Source organism: Bubalus kerabau, unplaced genomic scaffold (genome assembly GCF_029407905.1).
Source record: "Bubalus kerabau isolate K-KA32 ecotype Philippines breed swamp buffalo unplaced genomic scaffold, PCC_UOA_SB_1v2 scaffold_92, whole genome shotgun sequence".
Classification (NCBI taxonomy): Eukaryota; Metazoa; Chordata; class Mammalia; order Artiodactyla; family Bovidae; genus Bubalus; species Bubalus kerabau.
The window spans coordinates 126,831-146,017 of NW_026577946.1; the positions used below are offsets into that span (position 1 = coordinate 126,831).

Below are 19,187 nucleotides of genomic sequence, written 5' to 3' on the forward strand. Positions count from 1 at the left end.
AGGATGACAGTCTTGTGAAACTCTTTTTTTTTTTTTTAAATCAATAGGAAAACCTAAGATGTAAATCTGTAGAACGACCATATCCTTCCTTTCCTTTGGTTTTATTTTTATTAATATTGATTTTTTTTTTTTTTTTTGTATTTGGCTGCACCAGATCGACCTTCATTGAAGCCAGCCAGATATTTAGGTAAAGGATGCAACTCTGCGTTGTGGCATGGGAGATCTAGTTCTCGGAAAAGGGGTTGAACCTGGGTCACCTTCTTTGGGAGTGTCCAGTCTTAGCTACTGGACCACCAGGAAGCCCCTGGTTTGGTTTTAGATGAAAATGGTATCTAACGTGATATCTTGGGCCATTTCAGTCACTGACTCAGTTTCCTGAGTTTCTTCAAAGCACGCACAAGGTACACATAATAAACCGGTGTGCAAAACAAGGAAAGGGAGTTCATACTACAACACTGTATGCTTACAAATAGCTAAATGGTAAATGGCATGTTATTTATTTTTAATTACTATGGAGAAAAAAAAAGAATGCAGGATTCACACATTTTATAACATGAATAAACATTAAAACCATCTTTAGCAAAAAATATCCATATAGAAAAGGCCACACAGATCCCATATTCACCGTCTGCTCTAAGTCCATCAAGTTTGTCCAAATCAACGTACATCTCCATAGCATTCCTAAAAAAAAGGGGGGTGGGTGGGAAGAAAAGATATATTCATACAATTGAACAATTGCTGAAAGGGAAGTGGGGCTGTGGATTACATTATAGTGCAGAAACCAAATGATGTCCTGATTTTGGAGATTATGTGGAGGTTCTGCAGGAGAATGCACCCACTTTGAATAAAACACATAGAGTGATTTAGATGATGTGGCAAATGCGAGCACTTTTTCCCTTTGCTAGGAGTTTTCTGTACATTTTACCCAGAAAGGAAATTATGTTTCAAAACAAACAAGTCAATACCATAAAAGAAAATCGAATTAGACAGGCAGAAAATTTTCTATAGAGTTCAGACTTACCCAGGCGAAGTTCAAGGGAAGCTGTGATGCTCCACTGTCCTTGTAGGAGTCCACATGGAATGAAGAAGTACTGTGGGAAGTCTATTAGTAACCACTGTGCCTTGGGTCTGCAGAACAAACAGATTTTGCAAATAAAATGTTCCCCATAACTTCACAAAAGTTGTTAGACTACATTCAGTAAAGTTGAATAATTTTCGATCAATTTACAATCATATAAACTACTACAACTTACAATCCCAATCAATACATAAAAATCACTTGCATTTCTATAAACTAATAACAAACAGAAACAAACATTAAGAAAATCTCACTTATAATTGCACCCAAAAGAATAAAACATCTAGCAACAAACTTAATCAAGGACATAAAAGACCAGTAGTCAGAAAACTAGAAAGCACTGATAAAGAAACCAAAGAAAACACAAATAAACAGAAAACGACACCACGCTCAAACACTGGAACAAGAGGAATTCAAATGCCCATTTCAAACAAAGCCATCAACAAATACACTGAGTGCCATCACAAAATGATATTCAATGGCCTTTTCACAGAAACAGAAATAGTCCTACTAGTAGGCTGCTAATATTGAACAGGACCTTAAAGGGCCAAGAAGACTCTGAGAAAGAAGATCACTGCTGGAGATATCTTCCTCTCCGACTTCAAACTACAGCACGGCCTTGTAGTAACCACCACAGTGAGGAACTGGCAGGAACACAGACACAGGGACTCCAGGAAAGAAGAGAGAGCCCAGGAGTGAACCCACATGGACGTGGTCAGTTCATGAAAATCAAACCAGGAATGAGCCAAGAGGAAAGGACACTCTTCTGAAGAAACAGGGACAGGAAAACTGGCCAACTACTCAGAAGAACATCTGCGAAGGTCATCCTCTAGGCCATCGAACAGAAATCGAACTGAAAACCTGCCATTTGTACATGGAGCTCTCCCCACCCCCACCCCCACCCCCCGAGTGCTCTGAGATGGACCTCCGGTCAGCGCTCAGCTGGACACAGGAAACATCTACTTCGTCCTCATTTTCCCCTCTTGCAGCGTCTCCCTGCTGGCGGGCACTGAGGCAACCCCTCTCCTCTCAGCTGGGATGCAGCCCCATAACCCCAGAGCCCGAGTCCTGAGGGTCCTGAGGAGACAGAGCTCCCACCAGGGAAGAGTGGGCAGCCCCATGCTCACAGACCTCAGAGGGCTCACTCACAAGCAGCTCTGCTGTGAGCACTCAGACTGGAAGCCCAAACTGAAATGGAGCACAATGGCTCCATGACCCTCCTCAAAACACGGCTAAGGAACAGTCAGAGCCTGGATGGAATGCAGCCATAAAAAGGAACATATTTGAGTCCGCTCTAAGGAAGGGGATGAACCGAGAGCGTATTAAACAGGCAAGTCAGTCAGAAAGAGGAAAACATGGAATCGAGAAGGATGGGTCTGACGAATCTGTTCACATAGCAGCACCGGAGATGCAGACATAGAGGACAGACTTACGGACCAGGGTGGGGAATGGAGAGAGCAACATGGATGCATGTACACCAACATTTGTAAGTAGACAACCAGTGGGATTTGCTGTTAGGACTCAGGGAACTCAAACTGGGGCTCTGTAATAACCTAGAGAGGTGGGGATGGATGGGATGTGGGAGGGAGTTTCCAGAGCGAGGGGACACGAGTACGTCTATGGTTCGTTCGCGTGGATGTATGACAAATCAAACCGATATTGTAAAGCAGTGATCAATCAACTAGAAATAAATAACTATTTATTAAAAAAAATGAAATGAACAGAAGCACAAACTTTGCAACTAACACCGGAATTCCATTTAAAAAACTATACAGTTTGAGAAAACAACAAAAGCTCTCCATGACTTTTGGTCTGGTGATGAGTTCTAACACACAACAAAAAAGCCAAATTACCAAATAGGAATATACATTATTTCAAATATTGACTTTTACAATTTTATACATTGACTGTGTGAAGGACCTTATTCCAGAGAACCAAAAGACACTCTGTTAACTGAACCAGTGACCACCCAACCTTCCAGGCAAAATAGAAGAGAAAACACCTGCAGGAGTCATCTTACCACCGGAGGTCCTGGTAAGGAACAAGGAACTAACAAGCTCCCACCAACCAGGATTCTGCACAGGTCAGCAAGAGGTCACCAAGAGATGGGAGAGACTGCAGACCAGAGGTCTAGCAACTTCCATCTAGCAACAAAACACAGCACAGTTAAAATTATTTCAATGTTACAAAAATAAATAAATAAATAAATAAATAAATAAAAGGACAGAAGTTCTTTGCACACATGACTGAGGTTAGGGATGAGGCAGTACATGTATGTGCCTGGAAACTCTTAAAGCATAAGAAAGGAAAGAAATTAAAGACAACTCTCAAGCTGTCCAAACTGATAAAAACGAAAGATTACACAGTTTTATCTGTATACATTAGCAGATAATAATCTGAAAAGGAAATTTAAAAAATTCCCTTTCAATAATGTCAACATGAATACAACACTTTGCCATGGATGTACTGACGATGACAAGACTGGCACGCTGGAAGTTATACACCCTGGCTGAAAACTATCCTGAATACATGGACAGATATTCCATAACGATGGAAAGACTTAGGATGGCAATCCCATGGAATGCATCTTCAATCTGAAATGAAGATTCGATATGAGTTGATCGCTCAGAGCTTTTGTGCCATCAACTGTTATTAAAGTATGAAAGAGATAGAGAAAGCTGCTGACTTAGACTTGAGGCGGGGTGTATGCCCTGCTGGGCTCTAGCCAGATATTCTACAGGCACTAGCAGTCAGCTCAGGAAAGAAAGGCACTGTCTCAGGGAATGGCACCAGGCCCCTCCCCCACGACATGCCTTGAGGTCACATTGGCAGCAGGTGAGTCCTCCGGGGCCAAAAACTGATTGACATGAATCTTGAAGAAAGGCAGTATTCCAGGCAACTATATCATTTCCTTAACATAGATGAGGAGAACACGGTAGGAGGAAAACATACTGTTTTGTTCAAGTCGCTTCTGAGCCTTTTGGGGGAACGGACCTGAAGCCAGAGTCTAGCACAAAACATAGGATATTTACATCGCTTGAGACAAACATTTCCTTAGGAACAAATGCATTGCTTAGCTCAAGGTTTGTCTGCGAAATTCTTACACATCAGGAGATGACGCCAAGCTGGGTTTCCACACACAAGAACATGCATGCAAAGGACAAGCCTGCACAGCCCATCTGCCCCCCTCCCCCACAGCCAGCAGCATTTCCAAGTGACCTCCTAAGGCCTTCCCCAAACTACATGAGCACTTCTGGGTTTCCTGTTTGCCTCACTTCGAACACATTTCTTAAAAAAATAAAACAAAACAAAACTCTCACACTTCTTGATAGAATGCCACAGTGGAAGGAAAACAGGCCTTCAATATTTAAACCTCCCTGTGCAAACACTTGGAGCTTGCTTTTGTTTTGTTTTGTTTTGAATTACACCACCACATAATTTAAACTGTTTACACATTCTAATTATTCAGTTCCAAAACACCAAATTTTTATTGCACAACGTCCCTATGAAAAGGCCCACGCAGCAGGACAGCCACAGATTCTGCCATGAAAGGGCAGCAAGGTGCCCTCCCCCCTTCTTTGATGCCTGGGCGGCCACCAGGGTTTGAAATCCATGCACCCTACTAAGTTTCTAGGGTGCAATTCGCGGACCCTTCCCTTTCCCATCCCAGCAGGTGATCCAGGGCTTGCTGGCCTACAAAGTGCCAGAAGCAGGGCTGGGCCAGCTGGCCAGGGTTCATGGTTCTGTCCCTTGGACTTGCAGCGGACAGTAGGCTGCTTTGGAAAACCGTGCAGACTCGGAGATTTTTCAGCAGAGGGGTGGAGCGGTAAAGGCCTTGACCCCAAAGGCTAGGCCTTTCTGCGACCGCCAGGTTGGGGAGCTCCGAGAATGTGCCAACAGAGGGCGGAATAAGTGGTTCCCTGCTCCACGCAGTCCCAGTGCCCTGACCTGTGGTCCGCACCCCTCCGCTGTGCCCACTGGGTGCAGATCCTTGGGGACCTAGGAGCTCACGAAATGGGCGTCCCCAGCCGCAATGGCCACCTCAGAGAGCACAACTGGGAAGCCCTCCCCCACCCTGCCAGGAGCCTACCCCAGCCGAGACCGGACCCCCGCTCCATGCCGCCAGGGTTCGCCCCGCCCCTGCCCCCCTCCCGGCGGGTTCCCAGCCGCAGTGGCGACCCCAGGGAGCACAATTGAGACCGACCCCCAACCCACAGCGATCGGAATCTCCACACGCACAGCCCGGGTTTACCCCGGCCCGGGTGCGCTCCCGGCGCGTTTCCAGCCGCAGTGGCCACCTCCGAGAGCACAACTGGGAAGGCCTCCCCCACCCCCGCCAGGAGCCGACCACCGCCCCGCGCCATCCAGGTTCGCCCCGCCCCTGCCGCGCTCCCGTTGCCTTCCCAGCCGCAGTGGGGACCCCGGAGAACACAACTGAGACCGCCCCCCACCCCCTCCCGACCGGAACCCCGACCCACGCCGCCAGGGTTCGCCCCACTCCTGGCGCGGCGCGCTGCTCACCTTCACCAGGGGCTCCCGGTGAGCCCCGCCCCCACGCCCCCACGCCCGGTTCCAGCAGAGGCTCTCGGACCTCGCTACTGCCGCCAGGTCAAACACGAGGACAATACATCCACCACACAGAGACAATCCAAGCTGTCTATGATTTAGGGATCGAACGAGGACTACAGAAAGGCAAGATGGCCTGACCTAGGAGGGCCATGATATTCTATAGAACCAGACAAAGTTGGTTACCAAGGAAACTTTTTTCCTTGGAACCCGGAAACCTGGTTCTTTGCATATGCAATGACCAACAATTAGCTTGTTACCCAAGCCTGCCTCGCTGCCAGCCCCACCCCCCTCCCCACTCCCCAGAAGACCGGCTCAAAGAAATATTTTAAATCTCAGGCGGAAAACTGGAAGATGTCTTGTCTGTCTCTCTGGATTTAGGTATGTGTCAGTGTGAGCCTTGTGGTTTTTGATAATATTGCTCAAGTTCTGAGTTCTGATTTCAATGGTCTCAAGACAAGGCAGCCCTTCCAAATCAAACTGCTGGAAATACAAGAAAACATTGACCTAAATGGAAGTCAGAGTCCCGTGAGCTGGGAACTAGTCAATAGGAAATAGCTAGTGGTTTTGGTTTTGCTCCTCCACTCTAGACATGTCTAAGAGTCACCAACATTAAGCACAACCTGTTCATAGTGCCTAGGTTTCTTTTGAGGTAAAAATTGCTCTATTGTTATACCCGTCACAAGCTCGTTCGTCAGCAAGAAAGTACCTGGAAATGACAACAACAAAAGTAAAAAATGTAAATGTGATATGAGCTTTTAGACAAACCCTTAACAATAATTATACTCTAAAATATCTGCCTCTCATAGTCTTGATTGAAGGCAGAGGAGAAGGGGACGACAGAGGATAAGAGGGTTGGATGGCATCACTGACTCGATGGACATGAGTTTGAGCAAGCCCCTGGAGTTGGTGACGGACACGGAAGCCTGGCGTCCTGCAGGCCACGGGGTCCCAAAGAGGCAGACACGACTGAGCAACTGAACTGAACTGAACTGAAAAACGTTTCTCCAGGTGTTTTGGTTCCCCGAGTTTCTATCCTTGTGCTAAACTAAGTGACGACAGTGTATTTCATAGCTAGGTCATTTCCAAAGAAATGAAAGTTCTGAAACACTCACGACTTGAACGGACCTCCCTTTTACACAGAAACAAAAGAGATTTTTGACTCTCCATGAATAGTGTCTGGCACCTTCCTGACATGTTAAATGTAAGAAAGCAATTGTTTTGTTTTGTTCTCTTCTGTTCTTGTTGGTGGGGGGTGGCGCGCTATATCGAATGCCAGTATAAAAGTCAGTTCTTGGTTGCTGAAGGGAAATGTATGACTTGTTATTACAAGAAGGTATGTGGAATGCAATGGAACTTGAGGAAGGAAAACGAAGTAGTTCTGTCTTACAGGTGGCAGTTTCAGGATGGCAGAAGCAAAGGAATGGGTACAGAATGGGATAAGGAGGTGGTAGGGAAAGTGGACCCCCAGAAAAGAGTTCTGTGCCTAGCACAAGTTTTCTTGAGATGTGGAACTGCCTTTGCTAATGGAGTTTCAGTTTCTTTACCTCCTAAGTGATCTCTTCTAGGTGGACCTAGAACAGAAATCTTTGGTTAGCTTTGGCTACGTGGAGAAGTAGTGTTTCACGGTGACATATGTGATCCTACCTGACTGTTCTCAACCCTTTTGATATCGATGTACTGCTTCTGCTGCTGCTGCTGCTGCCGCCGCCGCCGCCGCCGCCGCTAAGGCGTTTCAGTCGTGTCCGACTCTGTGCGACCCCGTAGACGGCAGCCCACCAGGCCCCGCAGTTCCTGGGGTTCTCTAGGCAAGAACACTGGAGTGGGTTGCCATTTCCTCCTCCCATGCATGAAAGTGAAAAGTGAACGTGAAGTCGCTCAGTGGTGTCCGACTCTTAGCGACCCCATGGACTGCAGCCTACCAGGCTCCCCCGTCCATGGGATTTTCCACGCAAGAGTACTGGAGTGGGGTGCCATTGCCTTCTCCCATATCTATGCACAAGCCTGCCTAAATAATTGACTTCTAGCTAGCTTTGGGATGCCAATGACCATCCACCCTTACCAGGCAACAGAGAAGAGAAAACACTTACCACAGGAGGTCCTGGTAAGGAACAAGGAACTAACAAGCTCCCACCAACCAGGATTCTGCAGAGGTCAACAAGAGGTCAGGAAGAGATGGCAGACTGCAGTCCAGAGGTCCTAGCGACTTCCATCTTGCAGCAGAGACCCAGCATAGTCCAAACGAATTCAATGTTGCAACAAATCAATAAACAAATAAAAGGACAGAAGTTCTTTGCACACATGACTGAGATTAGGGGTGAGGCAGTACATGTATGTGCCCGGAAAATCCTAAAGTATAAGAAAGGAAAGAAATTAAAGACAACTATCAAGCTCTCCAAACTGATAAAAACGAATGATTACACAGTGTTCTCTGTATACATTAGCAGATAATAATCTGAAAAGGAAATTAAAAAAATTCCCTTTCAATAATGTCAACATGAATACCACACTTTGCCATGGATGTAATGACGATGACAAGACCGGCACGCTGGAACTTATACACCCTGGCTGAAAACTATCCTGAATACATGGACAGATATTCCATAACGATGGAAAGACTTAGGATGGCAATCCCATGGAATGCATCTTCAATCTGAAATGAAGATTCGATATGAGTTGATCGCTCAGAGCTTTTGTGCCATCAACTGTTATTAAAGTATAAAAGAGATAGAGAAAGCTGCTGACTTAGACTTGAGGCGGGGTGTACGCCCTGCTGGGCTCTAGCCAGATATTCTACAGGCACTAGCAGTCAGCTCAGGAAAGAAAGGCACTGTCTCAGGGAATGGCACCAGGCCCCTCCCCCACGACATGCCTTGAGGTCACATTGGCCGCAGGTGAGTCCTCCGGGGCCAAAAACTGATTGACATGAATCTTGAAGAAAGGCAGTATTCCAGGCAACTATATCATTTCCTTAACATAGATGAGGAGAACAAGGTAGGGGGAAAACATACTGTTTTGTTCAAGTCGTTTCTGAGCCTATTGGGGGAACCGACCTGAAGCCAGAGTCCAGCGGAAATCCATAGGATATGTACATCGCTTAAGACAAACATTTCCTTAGGAACAAAGGCATTGCTTAGCTCAAGGTTTGTCTGCGAAATGCTTACACATCAGGAGATGGCTCCGAGTTGGGTTTCCACACACAAGAACATGCATGCAAAGGACAAGCCTGCACAGCCCATCTGCCCCCCTCCCCCACAGCCAGCAGCATTTCCAAGTGACCTCCTAAGGCCTTCCCCAAACTACAGGGGCACCTCTGGGTTTCCTGTTTCCCTCACTTCGAACACTTTTCTTTAAAAAAAAAAAAAAAAAATCCCGCACACTTCTTGATAGAATGCCACAGTGGAAGGAAAACAGGCCTTCAATATTGAAACCTCCCTGTGCCAAACACTTGGAGCTTGGTTTGGTTTTGTTTTGTGTTGAATTACACCACCACATAATTTAAACTGGTTACAAGTTCTAATCATTCAGTTCCAAAATACCAAACTTTTATTGCACAAGGTCCCCTTGAAAAGGCCCACGCAGCAGGACAGCCACAGATTCGGCCATGAAAGGGCAGCAAGATGCCCTCCCCCCTTCTTTGCTGCCTGGGCGGCCACCAGGGTTTGAAATCCATGCACCCTACTAAGTTTCTAGGGTGCAATTCGTGGACCCTTCCCTTTCCCATCCCAGCAGGTGCTCCAGGGCCCGCTGGCCTACAAAGTGCCAGAAGCAGGGCTGGGCCAGCCAGCCAAGATTCAGGGTTCTGTCCCTTGGACTTCCAGCGGACCCTAGGCTGCTTGGGAAACCCGCGCAGACTCGGAGATTTTTCAGCAGAGGGGTGGAGCGGTAAAGGCCTTGACCCCAAAGGCGAGGCCTTTCTGCGACCGCCAGGTGGGGGAGCTCCGAGAATGTGCCAACAGAGGGCGGAATACGTGGTTCCCTGCTCCACGCAGTCCCAGTGCCCTGACCCGTGGTCCGCACCCCTCCGCTGCGCCCACTGGATGCCGATCCTTGGGGACCCAGGAGCGCACGAAATGGGCGTGCCCAGCCGCAATGGCGACCCCCGAGAGCACAACTGGGAAGCCCTCCCCCACCCCCGCCAGGAGCCGACCCCAGCCGAGACCGGACCCCGCCCCGCGCCGCCCGGGTTCGCCCCGCCCCTGCCGCGCTCCCGTTGCCTTCCCAGCCGCAGTGGGGACCCCGGAGAACACAACTGAGACCGCCCCCCACCCCCTCCCGACCGGAACCCCGACCCACGCCGCCAGGGTTCGCCCCACTCCTGGCGCGGCGCGCTGCTCACCTTCACCGGGGGCTCCCGGTGAGCCCCGCCCCCACGCCCGGTTCCAGGAGAGGCTCTGGCTACTGCCGCCAGTTCAAACACGAGGACAATACATCCACCCCACAGGGACAATCCAAGCTGTCTATGATTTAGGGATCAAACGAGGACTACAGCAAGGCAAGATGACCTGACCTAGGAGGGCCATGAGAGTCTATAGAACCAGACAAAGTTGGTTACCAAGGAAACTTTTTTCCTTGGAACCGGGAAAGCTGGTTCTTTGCATATGCAATGACCAACAATTAGCTTGTTACCCAAGCCTGCCTCGCTGCCACCCCCACCCCCACCCCCATCCCCCACTCCCCAGGAGACCGGCTCAAAGAAATATTTTAAATCTCAGGCGGAAAACTGGAAGATGTCTTGTCTGTCTCTCTGGATTTAGGTATGTGTCAGTGTGAGCCTTGTGGTTTTTGATAATATTGCTCAAGTTCTGAGTTCTGATTTCAATGGTCTCAAGACAAGGCAGCGCTTCCAAATCAAACTGCTGGAAATACAAGAAAACATTGACCTAAATGAACGTCAGAGTCCCGTGAACTGGGAACTAGTCAATATGAAATATCTAGTATTTTTGGTTTTGCTCCTCCACTATAGACATGTCTAAGAGTCAACAACATTAAGCACAACATGTTCATAGTGCCTAGGTTTCCTTTGAGGTAAAAATTGCTCTATTGTTATATCTGTCACAGGCCTGTCAGCAAGAAAGGACCTGGAAACGACAACATCAAAAGAAAAAAACGTAAATGTGATATGAGCTTTTAGACAAACTCTTAACAATGATTATACTCTAAAATATCTGCCTCTCATAGTCTTGACTGAAGGCAGAGGAGAAGGGGACGACAGAGGACAAAATGGTTGGATGGCATCACTGACCTGATGGAGATGAGTTTGAGCAAGCCCCTGGAGTTGGTGACGGACACGGAAGCCTGGCATCCTGCAGGCCACCGGGTCCCAAAGAGTCAGACACGACTGAGCAACTGAACTGAACTGAACTGAAAAACGTTTCTCCAGGTGTTTTGGTTCCCCGAGTTTCTATCCTTGTGCTAAACTAAGTGACGACAGTGTATTTCATAGCTAGGTCATTTCCAAAGAAATGAAAGTTCTGAAACACTCACGACTTGAACGGACCTCCCTTTTACACAGAAACAAAAGAGATTTTTGACTCTCCATGAATAGTGTCTGGCACCTTCCTGACATGTTAAATGTAAGAAAGCAATTGTTTTGTTTTGTTCTCTTCTGTTCTTGTTGGTGGGGGGTGGCGCGCTATATCGAATGCCAGTATAAAAGTCAGTTCTTGGTTGCTGAAGGGAAATGTATGACTTGTTATTACAAGAAGGTATGTGGAATGCAATGGCACTTGAGGAAGGAAAACGAAGTAGTTCTGTCTTACAGGTGGCAGTTTCAGGATGGGAGAAGCAAAGGAATGGGTACAGAATGGGATAAGGAGGTGGTAGGGAAAGTGGACCCCCAGAAAAGAGTTCTGTGCCTAGCACAAGTTTTCTTGAGATGTGGAACTGCCTTTGCTAATGGAGTTTCAGTTTCTTTACCTCCTAAGTGATCTCTTCTAGGTGGACCTAGGACAGAAATCTTTGGTTAGCTTTGGCTACATGGAGAAGTAGTGTTTCACGGTGACATATGTGATCCTACCTGACTGTTCTCAACCCTTTTGATATCGATGCACTGCTTCTGCTGCTGCTGCTGCTGCCGCCGCCGCCGCCGCCGCCGCCGCTAAGGCGTTTCAGTCGTGTCCGACTCTGTGCGACCCCGTAGACGGCAGCCCACCAGGCCCCGCAGTCCCTGGGGTTCTCTAGGCAAGAACACTGGAGTGGGTTGCCATTTCCTCCTCCCATGCATGAAAGTGAAAAGTGAACGTGAAGTCGCTCAGTGGTGTCCGACTCTTAGCGACCCCATGGACTGCAGCCTACCAGGCTCCCCCGTCCATGGGATTTTCCACGCAAGAGTACTGGAGTGGGGTGCCATTGCCTTCTCCCATATCTATGCACAAGCCTGCCTAAATAATTGACTTCTAGCTAGCTTTGGGATGCCAATGACCATCCACCCTTACCAGGCAACAGAGAAGAGAAAACACTTACCACAGGAGGTCCTGGTAAGGAACAAGGAACTAACAAGCTCCCACCAACCAGGATTCTGCAGAGGTCAACAAGAGGTCAGGAAGAGATGGCAGACTGCAGTCCAGAGGTCCTAGCGACTTCCATCTTGCAGCAGAGACCCAGCCTAGTCCAAACGAATTCAATGTTGCAACAAATCAATAAACAAATAAAAGGACAGAAGTTCTTTGCACACATGACTGAGATTAGGGGTGAGGCAGTACATGTATGTGCCCGGAAAATCCTAAAGTATAAGAAAGGAAAGAAATTAAAGACAACTATCAAGCTGTCCAAACTGATAAAAACGAATGATTACACAGTGTTCTCTGTATACATTAGCAGATAATAATCTGAAAAGGAAATTAAAAAAATTCCCTTTCAATAATGTCAACATGAATACCACACTTTGCCATGGATGTAATGACGCTGACAAGACCGGCACGCTGGAACTTATACACCCTGGCTGAAAACTATCCTGAATACATGGACAGATATTCCATAACGATGGAAAGACTTAGGATGGCAATCCCATGGAATGCATCTTCAATCTGAAATGAAGATTCGATATGAGTTGATCGCTCAGAGCTTTTGTGCCATCAACTGTTATTAAAGTATAAAAGAGATAGAGAAAGCTGCTGACTTAGACTTGAGGCGGGGTGTACGCCCTGCTGGGCTCTAGCCAGATATTCTACAGGCACTAGCAGTCAGCTCAGGAAAGAAAGGCACTGTCTCAGGGAATGGCACCAGGCCCCTCCCCCACGACATGCCTTGAGGTCACATTGGCCGCAGGTGAGTCCTCCGGGGCCAAAAACTGATTGACATGAATCTTGAAGAAAGGCAGTATTCCAGGCAACTATATCATTTCCTTAACATAGATGAGGAGAACAAGGTAGGGGGAAAACATACTGTTTTGTTCAAGTCGTTTCTGAGCCTATTGGGGGAACCGACCTGAAGCCAGAGTCCAGCGGAAATCCATAGGATATGTACATCGCTTAAGACAAACATTTCCTTAGGAACAAAGGCATTGCTTAGCTCAAGGTTTGTCTGCGAAATGCTTACACATCAGGAGATGGCTCCGAGTTGGGTTTCCACACACAAGAACATGCATGCAAAGGACAAGCCTGCACAGCCCATCTGCCCCCCTCCCCCACAGCCAGCAGCATTTCCAAGTGACCTCCTAAGGCCTTCCCCAAACTACAGGGGCACCTCTGGGTTTCCTGTTTCCCTCACTTCGAACACTTTTCTTAAAAAAAAAAAAAAATCCCGCACACTTCTTGATAGAATGCCACAGTGGAAGGAAAACAGGCCTTCAATATTGAAACCTCCCTGTGCCAAACACTTGGAGCTTGGTTTGGTTTTGTTTTGTGTTGAATTACACCACCACATAATTTAAACTGGTTACAAGTTCTAATCATTCAGTTCCAAAATACCAAACTTTTATTGCACAAGGTCCCCTTGAAAAGGCCCACGCAGCAGGACAGCCACAGATTCGGCCATGAAAGGGCAGCAAGATGCCCTCCCCCCTTCTTTGCTGCCTGGGCGGCCACCAGGGTTGGAAATCCATGCACCCTACTAAGTTTCTAGGGTGCAATTCGTGGACCCTTCCCTTTCCCCTCCCAGCAGGTGCTCCAGGGCCCGCTGGCCTACAAAGTGCCAGAAGCAGGGCTGGGCCAGCCAGCCAAGATTCAGGGTTCTGTCCCTTGGACTTCCAGCGGACCCTAGGCTGCTTGGGAAACCCGCGCAGACTCGGAGATTTTTCAGCAGAGGGCTGGAGCGGTAAAGGCCTTGACCCCAAAGGCGAGGCCTTTCTGCGACCGCCAGGTGGGGGAGCTCCGAGAATGTGCCAACAGAGGGCGGAATACGTGGTTCCCTGCTCCACGCAGTCCCAGTGCCCTGACCCGTGGTCCGCACCCCTCCGCTGCGCCCACTGGATGCCGATCCTTGGGCACCCAGGAGCGCACGAAATGGGCGTGCCCAGCCGCAATGGCGACCCCCGAGAGCACAACTGGGAAGCCCTCCCCCACCCCCGCCAGGAGCCGACCCCAGCCGAGACCGGACCCCGCCCCTGCCGCGCTCCCGTTGCCTTCCCAGCCGCAGTGGGGACCCCGGAGAACACAACTGAGACCGCCCCCCACCCCCTCCCGACCGGAACCCCGACCCACGCCGCCAGGGTTCGCCCCACTCCTGGCGTGGCGCGCTGCTCACCTTCACCGGGGGCTCCCGGTGAGCCCCGCCCCCACGCCCGGTTCCAGGAGAGGCTCTGGCTACTGCCGCCAGTTCAAACACGAGGACAATACATCCACCCCACAGGGACAATCCAAGCTGTCTATGATTTAGGGATCAAACGAGGACTACAGAAAGGCAAGGTGACCTGACCTAGGAGGGCCATGAGAGTCTATAGAACCAGACAAAGTTGGTTAGCAAGGAAACTTTTTTCCTTGGAACCGGGAAAGCTGGTTCTTTGCATATGCAATGACCAACAATTAGCTTGTTACCCAAGCCTGCCTCGCTGCCACCCCCACCCCTACCTCCACCCCCATCCCCCACTCCCCAGGAGACCGGCTCAAAGAAATATTTTAAATCTCAGGCGGAAAACTGGAAGATGTCTTGTCTGTCTCTCTGGATTTAGGTATGTGTCAGTGTGAGCCTTGTGGTTTTTGATAATATTGCTCAAGTTCTGAGTTCTGATTTCAATGGTCTCAAGACAAGGCAGCGCTTCCAAATCAAACTGCTGGAAATACAAGAAAACATTGACCTAAATGAACGTCAGAGTCCCGTGAACTGGGAACTAGTCAATATGAAATATCTAGTATTTTTGGTTTTGCTCCTCCACTATAGACATGTCTAAGAGTCAACAACATTAAGCACAACATGTTCATAGTGCCTAGGTTTCCTTTGAGGTAAAAATTGCTCTATTGTTATATCTGTCACAAGCCTGTCAGCAAGAAAGGACCTGGAAACGACAACATCAAAAGCAAAAAAACGTAAATGTGATATGAGCTTTTAGACAAACTCTTAACAATGATTATACTCTAAAATATCTGCCTCTCATAGTCTTGACTGAAGGCAGAGGAGAAGGGGACGACAGAGGACAAAATGGTTGGATGGCATCACTGACCTGATGGAGATGAGTTTGAGCAAGCCCCTGGAGTTGGTGACGGACACGGAAGCCTGGCATCCTGCAGGCCACCGGGTCCCAAAGAGTCAGACACGACTGAGCAACTGAACTGAACTGAACTGAAAAACGTTTCTCCAGGTGTTTTGGTTCCCCGAGTTTCTATCCTTGTGCTAAACTAAGTGACGACAGTGTATTTCATAGCTAGGTCATTTCCAAAGAAATGAAAGTTCTGAAACACTCACGACTTGAACGGACCTCCCTTTTACACAGAAACAAAAGAGATTTTTGACTCTCCATGAATAGTGTCTGGCACCTTCCTGACATGTTAAATGTAAGAAAGCAATTGTTTTGTTTTGTTCTCTTCTGTTCTTGTTGGTGGGGGGTGGCGCGCTATATCGAATGCCAGTATAAAAGTCAGTTCTTGGTTGCTGAAGGGAAATGTATGACTTGTTATTACAAGAAGGTATGTGGAATGCAATGGCACTTGAGGAAGGAAAACGAAGTAGTTCTGTCTTACAGGTGGCAGTTTCAGGATGGCAGAAGCAAAGGAATGGGTACAGAATGGGATAAGGAGGTGGTAGGGAAAGTGGACCCCCAGAAAAGAGTTCTGTGCCTAGCACAAGTTTTCTTGAGATGTGGAACTGCCTTTGCTAATGGAGTTTCAGTTTCTTTACCTCTTAAGTGATCTCTTCTAGGTGGACCTAGAACAGAAATCTTTGGTTAGCTTTGGCTACGTGGAGAAGTAGTGTTTCACGGTGACATATGTGATCCTACCTGACTGTTCTCAACCCTTTTGATATCGATGCACTGCTTCTGCTGCTGCTGCTGCTGCCGCCGCCGCCGCCGCCGCTAAGTCGTTTCAGTCGTGTCCGACTCTGTGCGACCCCGTAGACGGCAGCCCACCAGGCCCCGCAGTCCCTGGGGTTCTCTAGGCAAGAACACTGGAGTGGGTTGCCATTTCCTCCTCCCATGCATGAAAGTGAAAAGTGAACGTGAAGTCGCTCAGTGGTGTCCGACTCTTAGCGACCCCATGGACTGCAGCCTACCAGGCTCCCCCGTCCATGGGATTTTCCACGCAAGAGTACTGGAGTGGGGTGCCATTGCCTTCTCCCATATCTATGCACAAGCCTGCCTAAATAATTGACTTCTAGCTAGCTTTGGGATGCCAATGACCATCCACCCTTACCAGGCAACAGAGAAGAGAAAACACTTACCACAGGAGGTCCTGGTAAGGAACAAGGAACTAACAAGCTCCCACCAACCAGGATTCTGCAGAGGTCAACAAGAGGTCAGGAAGAGATGGCAGACTGCAGTCCAGAGGTCCTAGTGACTTCCATCTTGCAGCAGAGGCCCAGCCTAGTCCAAACGAATTCAATGTTGCAACAAATCAATAAACAAATAAAAGGACAGAAGTTCTTTGCACACATGACTGAGATTAGGGGTGAGGCAGTACATGTATGTGCCCGGAAAATCCTAAAGTATAAGAAAGGAAGGAAATTAAAGACAACTATCAAGCTGTCCAAACTGATAAAAACGAATGATTACACAGTGTTCTCTGTATACATTAGCAGATAATAATCTGAAAAGGAAATTAAAAAAATTCCCTTTCAATAATGTCAACATGAATACCACACTTTGCCATGGATGTAATGACGATGACAAGACCGGCACGCTGGAACTTATACACCCTGGCTGAAAACTATCCTGAATACATGGACAGATATTCCATAACGATGGAAAGACTTAGGATGGCAATCCCATGGAATGCATCTTCAATCTGAAATGAAGATTCGATATGAGTTGATCGCTCAGAGCTTTTGTGCCATCAACTGTTATTAAAGTATAAAAGAGATAGAGAAAGCTGCTGACTTAGACTTGAGGCGGGGTGTACGCCCTGCTGGGCTCTAGCCAGATATTCTACAGGCACTAGCAGTCAGCTCAGGAAAGAAAGGCACTGTCTCAGGGAATGGCACCAGGCCCCTCCCCCACGACATGCCTTGAGGTCACATTGGCAGCAGGTGAGTCCTCCGGGGCCAAAAACTGATTGACATGAATCTTGAAGAAAGGCAGTATTCCAGGCAACTATATCATTTCCTTAACATAGATGAGGAGAACAAGGTAGGGGGAAAACATACTGTTTTGTTCAAGTCGTTTCTGAGCCTATTGGGGGAACCGACCTGAAGCCAGAGTCCAGCGGAAATCCATAGGATATGTACATCGCTTAAGACAAACATTTCCTTAGGAACAAAGGCATTGCTTAGCTCAAGGTTTGTCTGCGAAATGCTTACACATCAGGAGATGGCTCCGAGTTGGGTTTCCACACACAAGAACATGCATGCAAAGGACAAGCCTGCACAGCCCATCTGCCCCCCTTCCCCACAGCCAGCAGCATTTCCAAGTGACCTCCTAAGGCCTTCCCCAAACTACAGGGGCACCTCTGGGTTTCCTGTTTCCCTCACTTCGAACACTTTTCTTAAAAAAAAAAAAAAAATCCCGCACACTTCTTGATAGAATGCCACAGTGGAAGGAAAACAGGCCTTCAATATTGAAACCTCCCTGTGCCAAACACTTGGAGCTTGGTTTGGTTTTGTTTTGTGTTGAATTACACCACCACATAATTTAAACTGGTTACAAGTTCTAATCATTCAGTTCCAAAATACCAAACTTTTATTGCACAAGGTCCCCTTGAAAAGGCCCACGCAGCAGGACAGCCACAGATTCGGCCATGAAAGGGCAGCAAGATGCCCTCCCCCCTTCTTTGCTGCCTGGGCGGCCACCAGGGTTTGAAATCCATGCACCCTACTAAGTTTCTAGGGTGCAATTCGTGGACCCTTCCCTTTCCCATCCCAGCAGGTGCTCCAGGGCCCGCTGGCCTACAAAGTGCCAGAAGCAGGGCTGGGCCAGCCAGCCAAGATTCAGGGTTCTGTCCCTTGGACTTCCAGCGGACCCTAGGCTGCTTGGGAAACCCGCGCAGACTCGGAGATTTTTCAGCAGAGGGCTGGAGCGGTAAAGGCCTTGACCCCAAAGGCGAGGCCTTTCTGCGACCGCCAGGTGGGGGAGCTCCGAGAATGTGCCAACAGAGGGTGGAATACGTGGTTCCCTGCTCCACGCAGTCCCAGTGCCCTGACCCGTGGTCCGCACCCCTCCGCTGCGCCCACTGGATGCCGATCCTTGGGGACCCAGGAGCGCACGAAATGGGCGTGCCCAGCCGCAATGGCGACCCCCGAGAGCACAACTGGGAAGCCCTCCCCCACCCCCGCCAGGAGCCGACCCCAGCCGAGACCGGACCCCGCCCCGCGCCGCCCGGGTTCGCCCCGCCCCTGCCGCGCTCCCGTTGCCTTCCCAGCCGCAGTGGGGACCCCGGAGAACACAACTGAGACCGCCCCCCACCCCCTCCCGACCGGAACCCCGACCCACGCCGCCAGGGTTCGCCCCACTCCTGGCGCGGCGCGCTGCTCACCTTCACCGGGGGCTCCCGGTGAGCCCCGCCCCCACGCCCGGTTCCAGGAGAGGCTCTGGCTACTGCCGCCAGTTCAAACACGAGGACAATACATCCGCCCCACAGGGACAATCCAAGCTGTCTATGATTTAGGGATCAAACGAGGACTACAGAAAGGCAAGGTGACCTGACCTAGGAGGGCCATGAGAGTCTATAGAACCAGACAAAGTTGGTTAGCAAGGAAACTTTTTTCCTTGGAACCGGGAAAGCTGGTTCTTTGCATATGCAATGACCAACAATTAGCTTGTTACCCAAGCCTGCCTCGCTGCCACCCCCACCCCCACCTCCACCCCCATCCCCCACTCCCCAGGAGACCGGCTCAAAGAAATATTTTAAATCTCAGGCGGAAAACTGGAAGATGTCTTGTCTGTCTCTCTGGATTTAGGTATGTGTCAGTGTGAGCCTTGTGGTTTTTGATAATATTGCTCAAGTTCTGAGTTCTGATT

The 19,187-nt window shown here is 48.8% G+C and overlaps 1 protein-coding gene across 14 annotated transcripts in view; it reads right to left on the bottom strand.

Annotated features, from left to right (window-relative positions):
• Positions 1–19,187, bottom strand: part of LOC129641171 (uncharacterized) — a 148,959-nt gene that overhangs the window by 41,941 nt on the left and 87,831 nt on the right. For 9 of the 14 annotated variants that reach the window (XR_008709204.1, XR_008709205.1, XR_008709200.1 and 6 more), the window contains 3 exons: positions 3,099–3,222; positions 1,022–1,128; positions 626–681 (listed from right to left, as the gene is read on the bottom strand). The gene's annotated coding sequence lies outside the window, so the exon portion shown is untranslated. Of the gene's footprint in view, positions 1–625; positions 682–1,021; positions 1,129–3,098; positions 3,223–7,291; positions 7,449–7,734; positions 7,989–19,187 lie in introns of those variants that run through there. The other 5 variants (XR_008709207.1, XR_008709208.1, XR_008709201.1 and 2 more) reach the window with 4 other exon arrangements.